Source organism: Panthera tigris, chromosome E2, assembly GCF_018350195.1.
Source record: "Panthera tigris isolate Pti1 chromosome E2, P.tigris_Pti1_mat1.1, whole genome shotgun sequence".
Classification (NCBI taxonomy): Eukaryota; Metazoa; Chordata; class Mammalia; order Carnivora; family Felidae; genus Panthera; species Panthera tigris.
Window position 1 is genome coordinate 27276767 of NC_056674.1, and position 20487 is coordinate 27297253.

The following is a 20487-nucleotide window of genomic DNA, read 5'->3' on the forward strand; positions in this document are numbered from 1 at the left end:
AAAACCTAAGGGAATCCACACATTAGCTGATAATGAGGCCACACAGACTAACTAAAGCATCAGCCACCTCATTAAACTGGGAAGCTTAATACTATTTTTATTGCACAATCACTTCTAAATGTCTTTTATTAATAAAATTTGGGGAATGAATTTGTTATTCCTTAATAAGTGCAGTGTGTTTAGTTGACAAAATCATTACAAAAATAGGGATCAATGAGTGTTGAGAAGACTAAAAGGTACTCTTGTTTTACAGGGTTGGAAACAACCAGGCCACCACCCTCCTACCAATCATTTTACAAATGAAGAAACCAGGGGGTTAAAAAACTCATATTTTTACTCAAGCGTCAATTTGTCTTAAACTGTTAGAGTATTCTGTAACCCCATATAGCCAATAGCAGCTTTAGTAATTAGAGTTAATGTCTCTAGAATCTGTTTGCTTTATTCTTTTAATTCACTCAAACCTCAGCAAACAATTGGCCCTTGAAGTCAACATTACAAATAAGTATAAAATTGTCATCAATTTACCTGCTACTCTTGGTAAGAAGGGAAAGGAGAAGGTTCAATATCTGTTAAAAGTGGGGGAGAGGGGGTGTAAAAAAACACCTCACACTTATTACACCAATAGTTTCTCCACATTATTTAATCTCCACAACAATCTCACAAGGCAAGTATAATTTTCCCATTTTACAGATAATAAAATTACCATTGGAGAGGTTAAAATACTTTCCAAGGGAACATATGTTTAGAAGTAAAATCTAGTTCTGTCTAATATTTGAGTCCACTCTGTGAACGCCACTGGTTTCAGCACCACGGACAGAGGCAGAGTCCCTAGAGTCTTCACTGCGGAAGAAATAGGGGCCGCGTGGGTGGAGTATGGGTGCTGAATCCTGGGGGAGAGCTCTAACTACAGAAATGTCTGAACTAATAGGAAGGGGATCAGGGCCAAGGAAGGGCTCACCATCATAATCTCTTCACAATAATATCAAACTGCTCTTTTTAGAATGGATTTCTATCCTCCCACCAACTAGTTAAGCTAGGACAAGCATTTTCATCTGTAAAATGCCATTCCCAGACTGCCACCCAGAGTTTTTGTGAAGAAAAGATGAATGAATAGATGGGAAAGTTATCTGGAAATTCATAAAAATTCACTGGTAAAAAAAAAAAAACTGTAACAAATAAACCCCAAAATTCCACTGGTTTAACACAACAGATATTTATTTCTCACTTCTGTAGTACTCCCAAGCAGGGACTCCTAATTGTCATGAAGCTCATCTCCAAGAGTGATTCTGGTACCCATAGTCCTTCCTCCTTGTGGCTCTTCCCACTTCCAACATCCAAAATGGCTTTGAAGGTCCTCATGTTTACCTGCATCAAGCTAGAAGAGTAAAAATCATGAAGAATATCTAAGAAGATTTTTTATAAGCCAAGTCTGGAAGTGGAATATATACCTTCTGCTCACATTCTATTGGTTAGAACCCAGCTCATGGCCACACCTACCAGAAAGGGTCCAGGAAGTATAGTCTCCCTGTGGGGACAGGAAAATAAGGAAATGTTTTGATGAACACAGATCAGTCTCTTGCTCCTGTACAAAGCTGAGAAGTCACAATTACATGATTCTTAGCCCCATTTGAGAGCTTGAGAGTGGGAATAAACTAAGGACCAACCATGTAAAATATCTTGACTACTGGGCTTTCACTGGATGCATATGTTGGTAATCTGGAATTCCCCAGCTGAGCATCTTCCATCCTTCCATGGTGCAAAACTGAGTAAGCTTATCACAAGCTAGAGCTGTTAGACCATTAGATTACCCAGAAAGATCTACCTACCTACCTACCTACCTACCTACCTACCTATCACCTCCATATTCCTGGAAATTCTAATTCAGTGGACCTAGTAATGTGTTTTTAACACAGGGAAATCAAGATCCTTTCAGTTTCAAGCGACAGAAATCCAATTCACATGGTCTTAAGCACCAAAGGAAATGTACTGGTTCATGTAACTGTGCCAGGGGTAGAATAAGTTGGGGCATAGTTAGATACAGACACAAAAAGTCTCATTGGGTCACCCCCACTCTCCATCTCTCACCTGATCTCCTCAATAGAGGATCCATTTTCAGGCCATCTCCCTCATGGGTCAAGGTGGCCACCAGCAGCTCCAGGCATACTCTTTTATGAACAGCCCCATGAGAACTACTCTTTCTCTGTAAAAGTCCCATAATTTGTCCATCTGGCAGTAATTGTTCTGGCTTGGTTCCTATGCCTATCCCTGAACCAATCACTGTGACCAAAAAGATGGTACCCTCTGATTATCTATGTCTGGGTCATGAGACCATCCTGAATCTAGGGGTGAGGTTCAATCCATACCATGAATATACACCAATGTGCATTAGAGGTGACTCCTCAAGGACAACTAAGGTGCTATTCCCAGGAGAATGGGGACAGGGAAGGGATGTTAGGCAAGCATCAACAACAGGATTCTCATATACTAGGCTATGGGAGGCTCCAAGAGAGGTAGGAGCTCTGAGCTTGAAACTCCCCACAGGACTGGGAAGGAACACTCCTTCAGATATGCAAAGGGGTCTCTGCTCACCAAGCTGCCTGATGCCTCCCACCCCCATCCCAAACCCCAGTGGAGTGCCCCTTGCATTGAACACATGAAGCTGAAGTGACTCTCAGGGCTTTCTTTGTCAGCAGGCCAGGAGTCTACTTGGCCTTTTCACCCAGACCCTCTCAGTGGCTCTACCCCCAGCACGCTTGCACCCTCACCCCCAGCCAAGGCCTAGTGCTTGGCTTCCAATAACATCAAGGACTTAAGCTGATAATGACTTAAAGTTTAGTGACTTGAGGCCCATGAGCAAAAAATGGCCTATGAATCCTTAAATCTGAGTTCAACATTCTGTGTGTGTACACAATACATGTGAGTGCTTCTCCTCTTCACCAAGGAAAAGAAATCCACAACTTTCATCAAATTACCTAAGGACACTTCACCTAAAAAACACTAAGAACCACAAATGTCGATTGTGGCTTCTCTGGGCACCTGTTTCAAGTATTTAGTGGTGAAATTTCATGTTCTGTAATACTCCTTCTGGAGAAGCAGGAAGCTATGTGCCAAACTGAAATGATACTCTTAGATCAGTGTTTCCTGAGATTGGCTCATTGGAAGATGAGTTGATGTGATCTCATGTCCAGTAGGAGAAACAAAAACATTTCCATGTTCAAATAAGTTGGGGAAATGTTGGGTTAAACAAACTTCTTTTCTTCAGGACTTGTCATAATGTTCTTTAATATTCTAACATGTGGAGTGACTCTCCAGGAGGAGTTGTGGTAGGTAGGTGGAGTTTCCCAAAGTTATTTAACACAAGCACTGTCTTGTATGGGGGTTTGCTTTGTTTTCAGCATCCTGTTCAACATTTTCCTGAACACAGATTCATGGGACTAGCAATTTGGGAACGCCTTTGTCCTCAAGGGATGTATATTTGTGGTGGCAACTTTGTGTTTGCAAGCATGAAAAAGCTTCAAAAGGGGCAATATTTAAGAGAAATAATTCCCTGTTCTTTGCTTGAATTAGAACAAATGAGGTGTCTGTATGTTTGCGAGGCTCCAGGGCATCCCTGGGTGTCTTTGAGCTGTGGCATGTCAGGTAGAAAGAGCAAGGGACCGGGGTCAGCATGCCTTGGGGCAGACTCGTGGCTCTGTCACTAACTGGCTATGTAATTAAGGCATGGACTTGACCCCTTTGAGTGTCAGCCAGTTACCTGTAAAAGGGTTTGATGTGAGGATTAAATAAGATTGTGAACTAAATGCACAGTGTCTGGCACTCAGAAATGCTCCTCCATAGCAGCTGAAGCAGAAGACTGTCTTGGTTTGGGGTCTGCAGAGCTTCACCCTTTGTTCTGGCAGCCCCAGGAAATTCTATTGTCCTTACCTGCCTTATCCTCTTGCCTCAACCTTCTCCCACCTGCTCTTGACAGCTCCCCATTCTCTCCTCTTCAAGCTGCTTTGCTGGTGCTCCAAACATGTCCAAACACTGCTGACCCTCTTCCCTGCCCTCTGAGTGGGGAGATGGGTGATGGCAATAGGACCACAACCTCCAAGGCTGGCTCCCTCCCACCTGCCTCAGCAACTACCCTGGCACCACCTTGGGCCAACAAACCACATGGGAATGGATGCAAAGGCCTCACTATCTGCTGACGCTGGCAGACTGTCCTTCAGGTCACCCTTTATGGTATGTCACCAAAAGCGAACAAATCTATGCCGCGTCTCTTCTATCAGAGCTTGTTTCTATCTGCATCTGTCATCGCTGATTGCATTTCAATGGGTTTAGTCTCTATTTTAAATAAAAGATTTATGCCTTAGCTGTCAGAGCCTGCTTTTATTTGAAAATTTAATCTTGTTTCTGGGAGTCTAGATTAACTTATTAGATTTAGGCGTCCCTCGTGTGTCTCTGAGAGAAAAGGAGTAGATTCTCCCCTCTCTGCATATGGCCCTGCACATACCACACAGCAGAAGCCAAGAGCTGGATGGACTTCACTGTGAGTAAACCAAGACAGGACAGAGGGACAGAAGCTACCTCTTGGACACCTTTCTTTGGTTACCACATGTCCAGGGAGTGTTTCTCCTGTTTCTGGGCCAGTTTCCAGGCCATTCCCCGGGAGGCCTGTGTTCCCTGCAAGGGCCCTCCACCAAACTTGCCCATTCTCAGGGATTTTGTGGAGGCTCCAGAAGAGGCCCCCATTTGTCAAGCCCAGCTATGCCAAGGAGTTCCCAAGTTTCCTTCATACCTATACTGTATCTTCTACCCCTCTCAGGTCGCTCACTTGACTGATTAAACCATGGGGTCAGAAGACGGGTTTGAGTCTCAGCAATGACCTCAGCCAAGCCACTTAACTTCCCTGACCCTTGGTCTCTTCATTTGAAAGGTGAAGATAATGGTAATGCCCATCTAATAGGGTTTCTGAGTGAGGAAATAGCGGGGGGGGGGGTGGGAAGCTCTTGACAGGCCCCTTTCTGTGAATTTGTTGCTGCTTCAGTGTGTATGGGGGTGTGGGGTATACCACTACCCCCTTTGGAGGTGAAGATGTGGCAGTCCAAAGGGAAGAGTGGCTTGCTCAAGGTCCAATAAGGTGAATGGCAAATCTGGCTCAGAACCAGGAATCCCCACCCAGTGCTACAGGCTCTTCCCTTCTCCCCTCACCCCACCCCACCCCTTGCCTCTCTGTCTGTCTCTCCCTTCCTCCTTCCCTCTCTCTCCCCCTTTTCTCCTCTCTCTCTCTCTCTCTCTCTCTCTCTCTCCCTCTCTCTGCACTGGGCTGAAATGTTTCCCCCTAAAATTCGTATTTTGAAGCCCTAACCTCCAATGTAACTGCATTTGATTTCTGGAGAGAGGGTCTTTAGGAAGTAATTAAGGTTAAATAAGGTCATAAAGATGGGGCCCTAATCCAGGAGGACTGGTGGCTTTACAGGAAGATAAGATCTGTCTGTATGTCTCTCCCCTCTCCTCCTCCCCTACATGCTCTGAGGAAAGGTCATGTGAGCACATGGTGAGAAAGCAGCCACCTACAAGCCAAGAGAAGACACCCAGAATGAAGCCTACCTTGCTGGCACCTTGACCTTGGACTTCCTCCCCTCCAGAATTGTGAGAAAGAAATATGTTGTTGAAGACAGCCAGTCAATGGTATTTTGTTATAAAAGCCCAGTGCTTTTGTATCTGTCTGTCTCTGTTCCTTTCCCCCTCCGCCCCCAGCGATTCTTGACTTTCCCGTAGCATGACTGCCATCTGCTGGTCAGTCTAAGGATAGCAGGCAAGTGCAGGCCTCAGAGAGGCGCAGCCTCCTCCAGGGCACCCCCTCCCCGCCTCATCTATGCCTGCACTCTGCGTGAGCAGCACAAGTACACTCAGCAACCAAGGAGGAGAGCTGGGAGAGCTGAGATGGCTTCTCGCTCCCCTTCGTTTGCCCACTCTCCTACACAATAACTTGGTAGTCCTCAACTCCTATGAACACTTCTTTTTAGTTATAAGTTCCTTAGAGTCAGGGCCACAACTGACCCATCTCATTCCCACCTACTAACTGGCTGGCACACAGTAGGTGCTCACTAAATGTTCCCTGAATGACTAAGGGAAGCCGCTGTCATTTGGGGATTTCATTGGTTCTCATCTTTGAGGGGCTGGGTCTCAGGAACCTCTATTGCTCCTGGTGGGGGCCACTGCACCCAGGCTCACATGTGCTGCACCCAAACTCAGGCTCCTGCACACAGCGACAGGTGCCCACCTGGCTGGGCCAACAGGTCACAGATCAAGAGCATCATCTCCTATCTCATTAGAAAGGCTTCAAACCCAGCTCTGTGGGCCAACCCTTAGTGGGGACATGTGTCTCCTGGTTTGTCACTTGGCAAAACAACTCCAAGGGGAGGAAGACAGTGTCTTCATAAGTCAGCTACCTCGGCCTCCAAAAGAACTGTTATCTGAGGGGGCTAATTAAGATGAATCTGTCCAAGGGGAGAGGAAGCCCCAGCTCCAGCTCGAGCTTTCCAACCTAGAGGCTCTTCTATCACTCCAGTTCCTAAATCAGCCCAGGGTAACAGGGGGAGAGGAGGCTCCCTGGGGCCCAGTATGCTCAGCCAGGCCCCAGTCACCCTCATCAAGGCTAGGACTCCCCATGAAGAAGCGAGGCGCTCACCTGCAGTGCACGATTTAAAGGAGGAGCTTGTGCCAGGTAAGAAATGTACCCCCTCTCTTTGGCCTCAAGAGTCTCATGTGGCTCAGCACAGTGCTGGTCCTGATCTTGTCTTTCCTTAACATTTGGGAAGTTTATTCATCATGGACTTTCTTGCATGAGATTTAGTTGCTATAAAATATTGCGCTAGTGAAAGTGAGGGCTTAAACAGTATCTGTGCACCCATGTCCATAATAGCATTATTCACCATAGCCAAAAGGTAGAAAGAAACCACCCCACGTGTCCGTCGATGGATGAGTGGATAAGCAAAATGTGGTATCTCCACAATGGAATATGAGTCAGCCTTAAAAAGGAAGGAAATTCTGGGGTGCCTGGGTGGCTCAGTCGGTTAAGCGGCCGACTTCGGCTCAGGTCACAATCTCACGGTCCGTGAGTTCGAGCCCCGCGTCGGGCTCTGTGCTGACAGCTCAGAGCCTGGAGCCTGCTTCCGGTTCTGTGTCTCCCTCTCTCTCTGCCCCTCCCTGACTCATGCTCTGTCTCTCTCTGTCTCAGAAATAAATAAACATTAAAAAAATTTTTTTAAAAAAAGGAAGGAAATTCTGACACCTGCTACCTATGCATGAACCTGGAGAACATCACGCTAAATGAAATAAATCAGATACAAAAAGAGAAATACTGTATGATTCCCTTTATACAAAGTACTTAGAATAGTCAGAGTCATAGAGATAGAAAGTAGAATGGAGGTTGCCAGGGGCTGGGTGGCGGGAGCAGGGAGTATGGTGTGAATGTTTAATGGGGACAGGGTTTCAGTTGGGGAAGATAAAAAAGTTCTAAAGATGGAAGGTGGGGATGGTGGCACAACAGGGCCAATGTATTTAACACAACTGAACTGAACACTTAAGAATGGTTAAAATGGTAACATTTTATGGTATGTTTCACCACAACAAAAAATCTGCATGAAAATAGTATTGATCTTAATTGCTGAGTTTTTTGGTGTCCTCTGAAATTTTGTGCCTGGGTCGAATGTGTCTTGCCTCACCCTTGCCTGACCTTGAATTCTTTACATTGTCCCTATCCTACTGACCATGGGACCCAGCCTGGGGGATGTTAGAAGTTAACAGGCCTGCTCAAGGTCACCTAGGAGATTATTGGTGAGCCGGAAAGTCAAAAGCCGAGGCCCTGGCTCCCAGCTGAGGACTTCGTTCCATGCAGCTCTTCCTGCCTAGTCATTCCCAAGGTGCTTCCGGGCAGCTCTGTGAACACCACTGTCCTTTTGGAGGCAGCTATTCCTTGGTCAGAATCTTATCCCACAAATAAGATCCTCAGTGGACCCAGCCCTAGCCTACCTCTCCTATTATGGGGACCCCCCCCCCCGCTACAGCTACAACTCTCTGCTCCCCTTTCAGAGAAATTTCTAGGCAGGGGCAGGATCATGGGGCCAATAGTGTAGGCAAAGGGGCCAAGTCCATTTTCACACTCCCTAGCTATGACCATGGCTGCTACCTTTCCCCCAACATCCATCCGCCCTCCTGCCCAGGAACAGAACCCAATCTTAGCTGGGCACAGGCTGACTGGAATAAAGCTTACATTTCCTAGCTTCCCTTGCTAGCTGGGTGTGCCCACAGACTTTAGATGTGGACACACTAAACCCTACACATGGAAGCCAAAGCCAGTCTATGGTATTTTTGTTATAGCGGCCAGAGCTAAGACAAGGTACTTATTTGTATTATCTGGTGAGTGGCCAATCTGTTAAAACCAAGAGTTCCCCCGAAATCAATGATCATCTCCAAGCTCCAGATATTTATTTCTTTTCCAGCAATTCTGGCTGAGATATTGGGTTCCTCAGACTTTGCTATAGGGAATGTGACCTGAATGTTGTCTATTCAGAGCACAGCTGTGGGGACCAGTCACAGTGGATGAGAACCTGCCCCCATCCTCCCCAGCTCTCCCCACATCACCTCCCCAGGCTCTCTCCCAGTCCCCACCCTGGGGCTTCCTCGGCCAGTCAGATACTTCTGCTGACTGCACATCTCTCCAGGCTGGGGAGAAGGAACCAGGCACTGGGAAAGGCTCTCAAAGTGGCCCCTTTGGCAAGAACACAGACACATGTCTCAGCCCCAGGGGTGGAGGCCGGGAGAAAGCAGGGGAGGAGGCTGGAGGGAGTGCTGATGGTTAGAAGGCCGACAGGCAACTTCCTCCTAAGTCATGACCAGAGATAAAAGTGGTCGCGAATAGCTTCTCCAAGCACTTCACAGTCTCTAAAGCACTTTTCCTTCCATTATGCTCCTTATTCCCAGTGGGGAAACAGGTCAGAGAAGGCAGAGAGCTTGCCCACGGTCACACAACAGTCAGAGATACTGTGTTGACCCACCTTAAACATTCCTCAGAATTTGGAGAACATTCCAGACACTTGGGCCCTTAGCAGTGGGCTTGGGGGCACATGAAGAGACACTCACCTGCTGACTGTTTCTGAGCCTTGGTCTGGCCTTTAGGGAAAGACCTACAGATGTGGGGGTGGAGGGAAGGCATCTTCCTGGGGGTCCGACCTGGCCTCCCCTCACAGGTGTGAACAATAACATGCCTTTCTCAGAAAACCTTGGGTTTATTCACTTAGTGTCCCCTCCTCTCTCCTTTTTTTTTAATGTTTATTTTTGAGAGAGAGAGAGGGAGTGGGACAGGAGCAGAGAGAGAGGGAGTCAGAGAATGTGAAGCAGGCTCCACGCTATCAGCACAGAGCCCAATGTGGGGCTTGAACACAGAAACCATGGATCATGACCTGAACCAAAATCAGATGCTCAACCAGCTGAGCCACCCAGGAGCCATCCTCCCCTCTTCTGATACTAGCACCCCAATAGTGCTTTGGAGAGCCATCCCTCCTCACAGGATACACTCTGAGTCCTTAGTCAAGGGTCCCACCCGGCTTCTTGGCAGAGGGGTGACTGTATAATGGTGGCCCAGACAGCCAACTCTGTTTCCCCTGGAATCTCAGACACACAGATGGCAAGGCCCCAGCAGGCAGACAGCATGGGGGTCTGCCTCCATCTCGGGCTCCGCAAGACTTTATTTTCCACCTTTTCCTCCTACACCGAGAGCTACTCCAGATCCTTCCACTATATGCCTGCCTCATTCAGGTTAGCCAGAGACACTTGTTGGGGCTCCCAACTGAGATGCCTGCCTGATTACCCAGCTGGGCCCAGCAAAGGGAGACTCCCAGGGGTCTCTGTCTAGCAGGAACTGCCCCCCTACCTCAGGGCAAGTCTCTCCCTGTGCAGACCACTCCCCAGCCCCTATTGTGTTTTCTGCAATTTCCGATTGATTACTTTCATAGAGTCCTGGATGCAGGTCTATTTCTGGGAACCCGGCCTCCCCTTCACAGACCTTATGATGTCCGGCCGGGTGGCAGCACAGCAGGCCTGAGGCAGGTGAGGTCTCCCACCTTGCACCATGGAGAAATGACACCACCTATGAGCCCTCGCTGCCCTGCTGCTGGGCATGTTACTCATGTCAGCTCACTCCAGCCTCCTCCACTTTGTGCCTGCTGCACAGGCTCCCCCAGCCCCTTCCCATCGTAGGACCCTTCCCAGAGCCACACAAGACTCGCTGCTCTTGTCCACCCTTTGGGTGTGAGTTCCAGCAACGCCTTCTCAGTGAGGGCCTCCAGGACCCCGGAGAGATGGAACTTTACCGAGCCACCCCCGGGGCTGCTTGAAAACCACCACCAGAGACAGATGCAAGTGGAAGGTGTCACCCTGCAGGCTGTACTCTGGAATCAGAGGGGAAGGAGGAGGACGGTAGAGAAAGCAGCTGTGGGGACCTTGGGCAGCATGGACGTAAGGAGAGAGAATCTGGAACAGACTGCGGGGGACATGAAAGCCAAGTGAGGATGTGGGAGATGCTCCTGTGGGGTAACTGGGCACCCGGAGACAACATTAAAGAGGGCGAAGTCCCCGGTACTTGCAGTCCCATAGGGTCACCCTAATGGGCAGGGTCAGAATCAAGAGCCAGGGCTGGACCCAGGAGCACGACAGAGAGAGTAAAGTGGCAGCTCCTGGGGTGCCAGCTCAGGGCTCTTCAGGGAGACGCATGGAGCTGTTCTTCAGAGCTCCACTTACACAGAGTGCAATTGCAGTGCAGTTTCGCCTGTCTTTCCATGCCTCCCCCAGCCTCCCGGCCCCAAGGCCTCCCCAAGCTTCTTCTAGGGGCAGTGGGGGAGAGGGAGTTCCTGCCACAGTGGAGCCAGACTCACTTCTCAGGGTATCGGCCCTTGTATCTTTCCCAGAGGAAACAGCCCTCTTCTTTGTAAGTTAATAATTTAGTATTAATAGTGTTAATATTTTTCATGTGCTAATTGTGTTAGGGAAACTTCACATGGATGAATCCTGGCTGGTAGGAGTGGGGGGGAGGGAGCGGGTAGGTATGGTTATTAATCCCAGATTTTACAGGGAAGGACACTGGGGCAGGGAGATTGAAATTCATGTCCATGGTCACATGGGCCTTAAAGCGGCAGAGCCATGACTTAACAGCAGTCTGGCTCTACCATGCACCTAACCAGGCACCACGCTGCCCTGAAGTGAAGGGGGCTTGCATCCTCCCCCCTGCCAGTGAGGTATACCAGGCCCCTGCCCAGTCCCTGTGTCTGGCCCCCTCCCTGCCTTCCCAAGGTCCCATCAACCCCCCACCAAGTGGCTCCCATTCCTGACAGTCTCCCCTCCCTTCCTTCCAGCCCCACCCGACACCCAGGCCCCCCACCCCCCGCCCCACAGTGGTTTCCCCATCTTCACCCTCCCACCCGCGTCCCCTTTCAACTGTTTCTCCTAGAAGCTTCAAGCAGGAGAGACAGCTGGGGATCTGCTCTGCAACCTGCTTGGGATGGCCACACTGGGGCCAACCAGGCCTCCTGCTGCCACCGCCGCCCAAAGGCAGACATTCGGAGCTTCTCAGCTGACTCCAGCAGAGAATTCGCCGCACCATCACCGACTGCCATCATGCTGTGATTAGTTAATCACTAAGTGCATGGGGCTTTTAATTAACTGCCAGCCCTGCGCGGGCGGGCAGCTGTTCCACGAACCACATCAGCTCACGGCTCCCCCAGTCCAAGCTGATGGAGCACTTCAATCATGCACTTGATGCTTGGATATTTGGATGCTGCGGAGATGCGGCTGCCCTTTCTGCAACCAGAGGGGGACAGAGCTGCCAGCCACAGGAAGGAGAAAAGAAGGTGACTGTCAGTTGGGGGTGGGGGTGACCTCAGATGTGTAAGTGTGAAAGGGGAAGTCTGCATAAGATCTGTGAGTAAGCAGATGTAGCTGTGGTGTTTATGTCAAAAGTAACTCAACTCAAATAAGTGTAGGGAACAAAAAACAAAAACCTATAGGTGCCACATAACCAGAGAGTATGAGACTTCAGGGATGGCTGGATCCAGGAGTATGAATGAAGTTGCCAGGGCAGATGGAGCCTGAACTATCGGTACAGCAGCACTTGCATCCCCGGTGAGTCAACTGAATACAGGTAGCTTATGTGAGGCATGAACAAGATAGCAATGTTGTTGCTCCAAACAGGGATGTCCCCTGCTCCTCTCTGATTCAGTTATTCCCTCTCACCTCTGGGCCTCCAACTAATTCTGGCCCCATTTCTATTATAGCCTTATTACATTTAATTGTAACCATTTGTTCACATGGCTGTGTTGCCCAGTAGACCAAGATTCCCCAACATTAGCACTAGTGACCGTTGGGGTTGGATAATCCTTCAGGGGCTGTCTTGTGCACTGTAGGACGTTTGGCTCTGCACGTGACAGAGGGTGACCAGTGTGGATGTGTCCCCATCTCAAGGGGGAAGATGCTTACCTTGTCATACCACATCCTTCATTTATTAAACAGATCAGAAATCTGAATTTTTTTATGACATGGCCTGACTTCTAAAACACTTAGCAGGCTGAGTAAAATACATCTGTGGGCCAAATATCACTGGCACTACTTTGCAACTCTTCATTGAGTCCTATTCACTGTAAGACGAAAGAGGTCAAACAGCAAACCCAAGGTCACAGAGCCAAAAGAAGGAGAGCTGCATGGGCCTCGTACCTGGGCCTCTGGCTCCCTGACCAGCCAAGTCTTCCTAGCTCCATGCTGCTCCGTGTTTTACCTCACCCTCAGAGCCATCCAGCCCTGAGGCCTGGCCCCTGGAAGGCCCTGGCAGCCTCCTTGGGGCCCTGCTGAGCAAAGGAAGGACACTTTCAGGACCAAGGAGACTGCAGGGCCGTGAATATGTAAATCACAGCCCACTCCACAGTACATCCATCCTGCAGCCTAATTGAGACATTTGCTTGGAATGTCCTGGAAAACTAGGGCAGATGTGGTGTTCTGAGAATCAGAGCCACCCTCCTCGGACACCCTGCTGAGACTGGGGACCTATGGCTGTGCTCTGGAACTTGGTTGGGCCAGCCACAGTAAAGCAGTTCTTGCTAATAAGATTATATATATTTTTTAAATGGCCCTTGAGTATTGCAATGATACTGGGTATTAAAATGCCAGAAAGGAGGGCAAAGTAAAAAAGACAGCCCATCACTACATAAACCGTGCAGCACCAGGTGGAAAAATCCGCTGATTTCATCCCCATATATCCCCACCCCCAGCCTAAGCCAGAGAGGTTGGAGGTATGTTCACACTTTTCTTGACACTGGAGGCTTCCTCAATTTGCAATTCATTTCGATAGGTACCACTTGGTGATGGGGGTAGGGAAAACACTGTCCGCAAGGCTTCATTTCTTTCTTGCAACAGAATTCCAGGCCCTACTCTGGACTTGGGATCCCAGCTTATCAGCAGCCGTGGTCTATTCGATGCTGCCTATACGTATGCATGGTGTCTTCCCGGGTCTCTCTGGCTCAGCGTGCCCACTCTCCTCCCCACCCACCCCCATTTCTGCTCACATCACTCAGAGGTACCTGGCTGGTTGGAAGCATTCAAGAGCTGCTTGTTGAATGACTGAATGAGCTTTCTAAAGCAGCAAAACATTTCACCACCTTCATTCTCTGGCTCTGTTCCCTGTCCCCATGCCTCCCCTCTGTTCCCTGTCCCCATGCCTCCCTGTCCCCATGCCTCCTCCCTGTACACCTTCATACCTTGGTAGGTGCTGTTACCTCCAAAGAGAATGTAATTCTCCTATTGTCGAAGCCTCTGATTCCTTCAAGACCCAGCTTGACTTCTTTCTCGGTGGAGTCTTCTCTGATGGCCTCCCCACCCCCCCCCCCCCACGGCCAGGAGACTTCACCATGCCCTCCATCACTATTACATGTTACCATCTCCCCTGTATTAGCTATTTGTATCACCTGAAAGATTTTTATTGCAAGTAAGAGGAAACACAACTCCAGCTCATTAAAAGTCTGAAAAGTTCAGGGGTGCCTGAGTGCCTCAGTCGGTTAAGCATCAGACTCTTGATATCGGCTCAGGTCATGAGATTGAGCCCCGAGTTGGGCTCTGCACTGAGTGTGGAGCCTGCTTGGGATTCTCTCTCCCTCTCTGCCCTCCCCCACTCACACACACACACACACACACACACAGACTCAGTAAATAAATACATAAATAACTTTTTTAAGTCTGGGGGTGCCCAGGTGGCTCAGTCAGTTAAGCTTCCAACTTCAGCTCAGGTCATGATCTCATGGTGCATGAGTTCAAGCCCCGCGTCAGGCTCTGTGCTGACAGCTCAGAGCCTGGAGCCTGCTGTCTCCTCTCTCTGCCCCTTGCCCATTTGCACTCTGTCTCTTTCTCTCTAAAAAATAAATAAACATAAAAAATAATTTAAGTCTGAAAATCTCAGACACTGGCTCAGTTGTTCAGTGAGACTCTTGACTCTTTGAATGGTGTTTTATCTTCACTGTAGCTTCCCTCCCTCACCAGACCAAAATGACCACCACCATTCCAGGCTTCACATCCATACACCCCACCATTCACAGAGGAGTCTTCTTCACATTCCTAATGAAGCTCCCAATCCTATACTGATTGGGCCCTTCTTGCATCAATCACTCTAGCCTGGGGAACTCAGGGTATTGATTGGCTTACACCAACCTGATCCCGTCCCTCAAATTGGAGTGGTGTTTGTTCACCCAAACTACAAGGGGGAACAGTGGAGGGGAGAGTGGGAGACAAAACCATGCTCACAAGGCTTTGCAGGTGTCTCCCCTAGGAAACAATAAGCTCCATGAGAGCAGGAACTGACTATACTTAATTTTTTTAATGTATATTTATTTTTGAGAGAGAAAGAGCATGAGCAGGGAAGGGGCAGAGAGAGAGTGGGACAGAGGATCTGAAGCAGACTCTGCATGGACAGTGGCAAGCCTGATGTGGGGCTCAAACTCACAAACTATGAGATCATGACCTGAGCTGAAGTCAGATGCTCAACTGACTGAGCCACCCAGGTACCCCAGATTTCTACACTCCCCCTCCCTCACTGCCCAGGACAGTGCTTGGCACCAGAAACACACCCATAAATGCTCCTTGATTTGAATTATCGCCTGTCCCATGAGATGATCCTCTGGGTCCTGGGTCTCCTAACCTCTGGTCTCTTTTAAGATGGCTGTAGCCGAAAGAGAATGCTAATACTCATGTTCACAAACATAGAGTTCTGGCAACCCAATTTCCACCCCAGAACAGGTCTTCTAGAAACGTGTGGACACTGATTTCTACTGCAGATTTGGGGATGAGAAACCTGGGGTGAAGAGGCCCGCATGTGTTGCCCTGTCCATTCACTCTCTCACTCATTCACTTACCTACTCACTGTATCAATGCCTATTAATCATTGCCTCCCACCCTGCACACACAGCCCCTGCTCAATGGGGACAGACCATGTGACTGTACACGGCCTCCACCCAACTACCCTTGATTGATTACAATCGATTTTTTCATTATTTCATTTGAGAGGTTGCAACATTCCCTGAGAGGCATTTGAAAAACTTGGAGGATTTCCTTCTATTTTACTTGTGACCAAGTATTAAAATATTGAGATGTGGCGCACCTGGGTGGCTTAGTTGGTTGAGCATCTGACTCCTGGTTTCAGCTCAGGTCATGATCTCACAGTTTGTGAGTTCGAGCCCCGTTTTGGGCTCTGAGCTGATAGCACAGCCATCTCTTTCTGCCCCTCTCTTTCTGCCCCTCTTCTGCTCCCACTCTCTGTCTCTCAAAATAAATAAATAAACTTTAAAAAATAAAATAAAATATTGACATAGACCCAAAGGGAGACTGTATACATTTTTAAAAATTTCTCCCTTATATTAGTTTGGAGGACTAGTATGTGTATGGAAATAGGCTAAATTATATATGAATTTTATGTTAACACAGTAAAGGGGGTCTTACAAAATGTATTATATAAAAGGTGTATTGACAGGGGACTTCCACCTACGGCTGAGGAGGGACATAGCAAATCCTCTCCTCTAAAAGCAATTACAAAGCTGGACAAAATTGATCAAAACAACCACGTAGCACTCCGGACATCATACCACAATTGGAGCAGTATCTGTGCTTGCAAACCAGAAAGTTGGGCAATAACCGTGAACATCTGTGGCATTCCTGCCCAAAGCTGCTCCTGGCCCCTCCTCCCAGCTACAAGCACAGAGGTCCCACCAGTGTGGGGCAGTTTCTCTGCTTTGGCTAAAAGGGAATCACTGGGTTGGGAGCAGTAAGCGGCACCCACCCTTGGCAGCCTTGTAGGCTTCAGGGAAAATCTCCAAGGCAGAAAAGCACAAGAGCCACCAGCTCCACCAGACCGAGGCTGCCGGTTGTGCTTGGGGCAAACATACTCCTGGCTAAAGCTGTGTGCACGCAGTGTGCAAACCACAGAAGGCCCACGCCAGCCACACACTCCAGGCTAACCCCTAGGTTGTGCGTGTGTGCAAAGATGAGAAAGAGTCCAGCAGAAAGTAAACGACAGAAAACACATGAAAATGGCCTGAGTTTTGAGTGGGTTCCTGTTATCAGCTGCTTCTAAAATGGCTCCCTGTGATCCTCACCTCCTCGGATCAGTACCCTATGTAATCCTCCCTTTGGGTGAGGCCAGCACATAGTGACCTGCTTCTAATAAACAGAACTCAGCAGAAGTGATGGGTGTCACTTCCGAGGCTAGGTTTTAAAAAAATGACTTCCGCCTTGCTCTCATTCTCTCTCTGGTTCTTCTCCCTTGCTGCCCTGATGAAATGAGCTGCCATGTTGTGAGCTTCCCTATGGAGAGTCACATGTCACAAGAGACTGAAGGTGGCCTTCTGCCAATGGCCAGCAAAGGAAGAACTCAGGTCAATGAGCTGCAAGGAACCCAGTCCTGCCAAGAACCAGATCAGGAACTTGGAGGTAGAGCCTCCCCCAGTTAGTCCTTCAGATGGTCCACCGTAACCTGGCTCACACCTGATTTTAGCCTGAGTCAGAGGACCCAACCAAGGTACACCCAGAATCCTGACCCACAGGAGCTCTTCAATAATAAACTGTGCAAAAATAAATAATAATGCAGTCCTAAGAGAGCTGACACAGCCCCCCTGTCCACACACAGATTCCTCAACAGAGGACAGATTGCTTACTGGCTGGAGGTATTTGAGCACAATCTCTGTCCAGTCGGATATGCAGATATGCAGACACAGAAGCAATCAGGAAGCTAGGCTTAAATATAAAAACAAAAATACAAAAAATTTAATCAGAAACTTCAGGGACTTCACACCATCAGGAAGACAGGATTCCCAGATTCCCAGACAGGGATTGTCTGATTCACAGAGCCTAGCTAAGTTATTAAACAGATAAATAAATGGGAAAAAAAGCAACAATAAACTTGGCAGGAATCAGAATCCAAAGTTGCTACAATTTTTCGTAATGTCCAGTTTTCAGTAAAAAATTACAAGATATACAAAGAAACAGGAAAGTGTGACACATACGCAGGAAAACATCTGTCAATAAACACTGTCTCTGAGTGTTTGCAGATGTTGAATTTAGCAAAGGCCTCAAATAGCTACTACAAATATGGCAAAGAATTAAAACAAATCATGTTTAAAATTTTAAATGAAAGTATGACAACAATGAATCAACATAAATTCTAAATAAGGAGACAGAGATTATTTTTTAAAAGATAAGTGAAATTTAATAGAAGAATTTTGCAACAAAGGAATATTATATCAAGACACTCTTATAATTTTTAAATGACCCAACTGAAGACAGCTAAGTATATTTTTTATTTTTTATTTTATTTTTTCTAACAAAATAACAGTTACTTTAATTTTGTAGAAATGCTAATTTTATCTGTGCGATTTATACAAGTGTGTTGTTTTGTTTATTTTTTTGTTTTCAACATTTACTTATTTATTTTTTTAATATAATTTATTATCAAATTGGTTAACATACAGTGTATGAAGTGTGCTCTTGGTTTTTGGGTTGGTTTTTTGGGGGAGAGGGGAAAATGGGTGATGGGCATTGAGGAGGGCATTGTTGGGATGAGCATTGGGTGTTGTATGTAAGCGATGAACCATGGGAATCTACCCCAAAAGTTATTTATTTAAAAAGGAAAATTCTGGGGTTGAAAGTACAATTGAAATGAAAATATACTATAAAGACTCAACGAAAGATTATATATGGCTAAGGAAAGAATTAGCAAACTTGGAGATAGATTGATAGAAATTATCCAATCTAAGGATCAGGGGGAAAAAATGATGGAAGAAAAATGAACAAAACTTTGGAGCGCAGTGGTACAACATTAAGCATGTCAGCAGATGCGTGATGAGACTCCCAGACATAGAAAGAGAAAGGAACAGAAAAACATTATGGAAAATATGGCCAAGATATTCCAGAATCTGATGAAAAACATTAAATACATTATCCCAAAAGTTCAAGAAGCTTCAAGGAGGATAAATACAAAGAGATCCACACCCAGACACATAATAGCAAACATTTAAAAGACAAAAACAGGGGCTCCTGGGTGGCTCAGTTGGTTAACGTGTTGGACTTCAACTCAGGTCATGATCTCACAATTTGTGAGTTTGAGCCCCACATTGAGCCCTGTGTAGGGCTCTGTGCTGACAGCTCAGAGCCTGGACCCCGCTTCAGATACCGTGTTTCCCTCTCTCTCTGCCCCTCCCCTGTTCACACTCTGTTTCTCTTTCAAAAGTAAAGAAACATTAAAAAAAAATTTTAAGACAAAAACAGAGAGAAAAAAATCAGCAAAATAATAATAATAATAATAATAAAAAGACTCATATGTGCAGGGGAGCAGTGATGTGATTACCAGATGATTTCCCATATAAAACAGTGGAAAGCAAAAGGCAGTGAAATGGCATATACAAAATCCTGGGGGGAAAACTGTTAACCAAGAATTCTATTATCCAGCAAATGTTTCTCCAAAAATGAAAGTAAAATAAAGACATTTCCACATACACAAAGACTAATAGAATTCATTGCTAAAATCCTGCAAATATATTTGTAAAATGAATGAAGCCAGATATGAAAAACTGTATGTAATATGATTCCATTGATATAAAACTCTAACAGACAAAACAAACCTGTGAAATTAGAAGTTAGAATAGTGTTTACCCTCAGAGGGAGACCCTGACCAGCAGGAGCTGTAAGGAGGAATTCTGGGGAAATTGTTATACAGATGTCTTCATTTGTGATTCTGGCACATTTCTTTTCTTTCTTTCTTTCTTTCTTTTTTTCTTTTTCTTTCTTTCTTTCTTTCTTTCTTTCTTTCTTTCTTTCTTCCTTCTTTCTCTTTTAATTAGATTTCTTTTTTTATTGTTCTTTTTTAAGTTTATTTATTTATTTTGAGAGAGAGAGAGAGTAAGCAAGGGAGGGAGGGGGCAGAGAGACAGGGGAAGAGAGAGAATCCCAAGCAAGCTCCACACTGTCAGTGCAGAGCCTGATGCGGGGCTCAAACTTACAAACCGTGAGATCATGACCTGAGCTGAACTCAGAATCAGATGCTTAACCGACTGAGCCACCCAGATGCCCCTGGTACATTTCTTTATACACAGTTTCCTTCAACAAAAGTTTAATAACACAAAAAAGGACGCTTGATTGTGTCAGTCCCTCCCCTCTTTTTGAATCGCTTTATTGTTTTCCTCTTCCTTGTGAGTCTGAGCAAACCTGTGACTTCTAAGGTCCTGTCTGGTCTGGCCTTAGCCCACCTCTCCAGCATCATTTCTCACTACCTGGTACTCTAGCCTTTGGGCTTCTGTTATACTTCAAGTCTGCTGTGCTTCCATCCTGCCACAGGGCCTTTGTACATGCTCATCCCTCTGGTCCAGAGCCCCACTGAGACCTATTTACCCTTTAGCTCCATGCTGGAGTGAGTCGCGACCCTCCCACAACCCATCCAAATCTAGTTCTTTCACAGCATTGTATTTCTTTCCTTCAGAGCCCTCATTTTTATTTGCCCTTATGGACTCATAGAACAATTATTTGCTGCTTTGTCTTTCCCACTGGCCCATATGTTTTAGGAGGTCTGGCTATGTCAGTTTGTACTGTATCCCCAGCACCGTGCCTGGCACCTAGTACGCATCTGATAGCTATCTGTTCAATGAATGTTCAATAAAGTAACTGAGGCTATAAAAAATCTTCATTCTAATTAGAGTACATTGTGGAAAGCCTGGATACCAAACTAAGGAATATAGATTTTTTTTGTAGGCTACAGGGAGCCATTGAAGTTTTGTGAGAAAGGGAGGTATGTGAACTGACCTTTGTTTAAGATCTTCATGGCAGTGGAGGAGGAGAGGCTGTGGCAGAGTCCAGATAAGGGACAGTGCCTGCGGAGTGGCAATGGCCGTGTGTGGAAGCCAGTGCTGCACCCCACCCTGACCCCCC

At 46.9% G+C, this 20487-nt stretch overlaps 1 long non-coding RNA gene across 1 annotated transcript; it reads right to left on the minus strand.

The window, feature by feature from the left end:
• Positions 1 to 1197: 1197 nt before the first annotated feature.
• LOC122234154 lies at positions 1198 to 20464 on the minus strand. The gene is made up of 2 exons (XR_006211919.1): positions 20362 to 20464; positions 1198 to 1375 (listed from the first exon to the last, which is right to left on the minus strand). It is a non-coding gene; the product is annotated as an uncharacterized LOC122234154 (long non-coding RNA).
• Between the last annotated feature and the right edge of the window lie 23 nt (positions 20465 to 20487).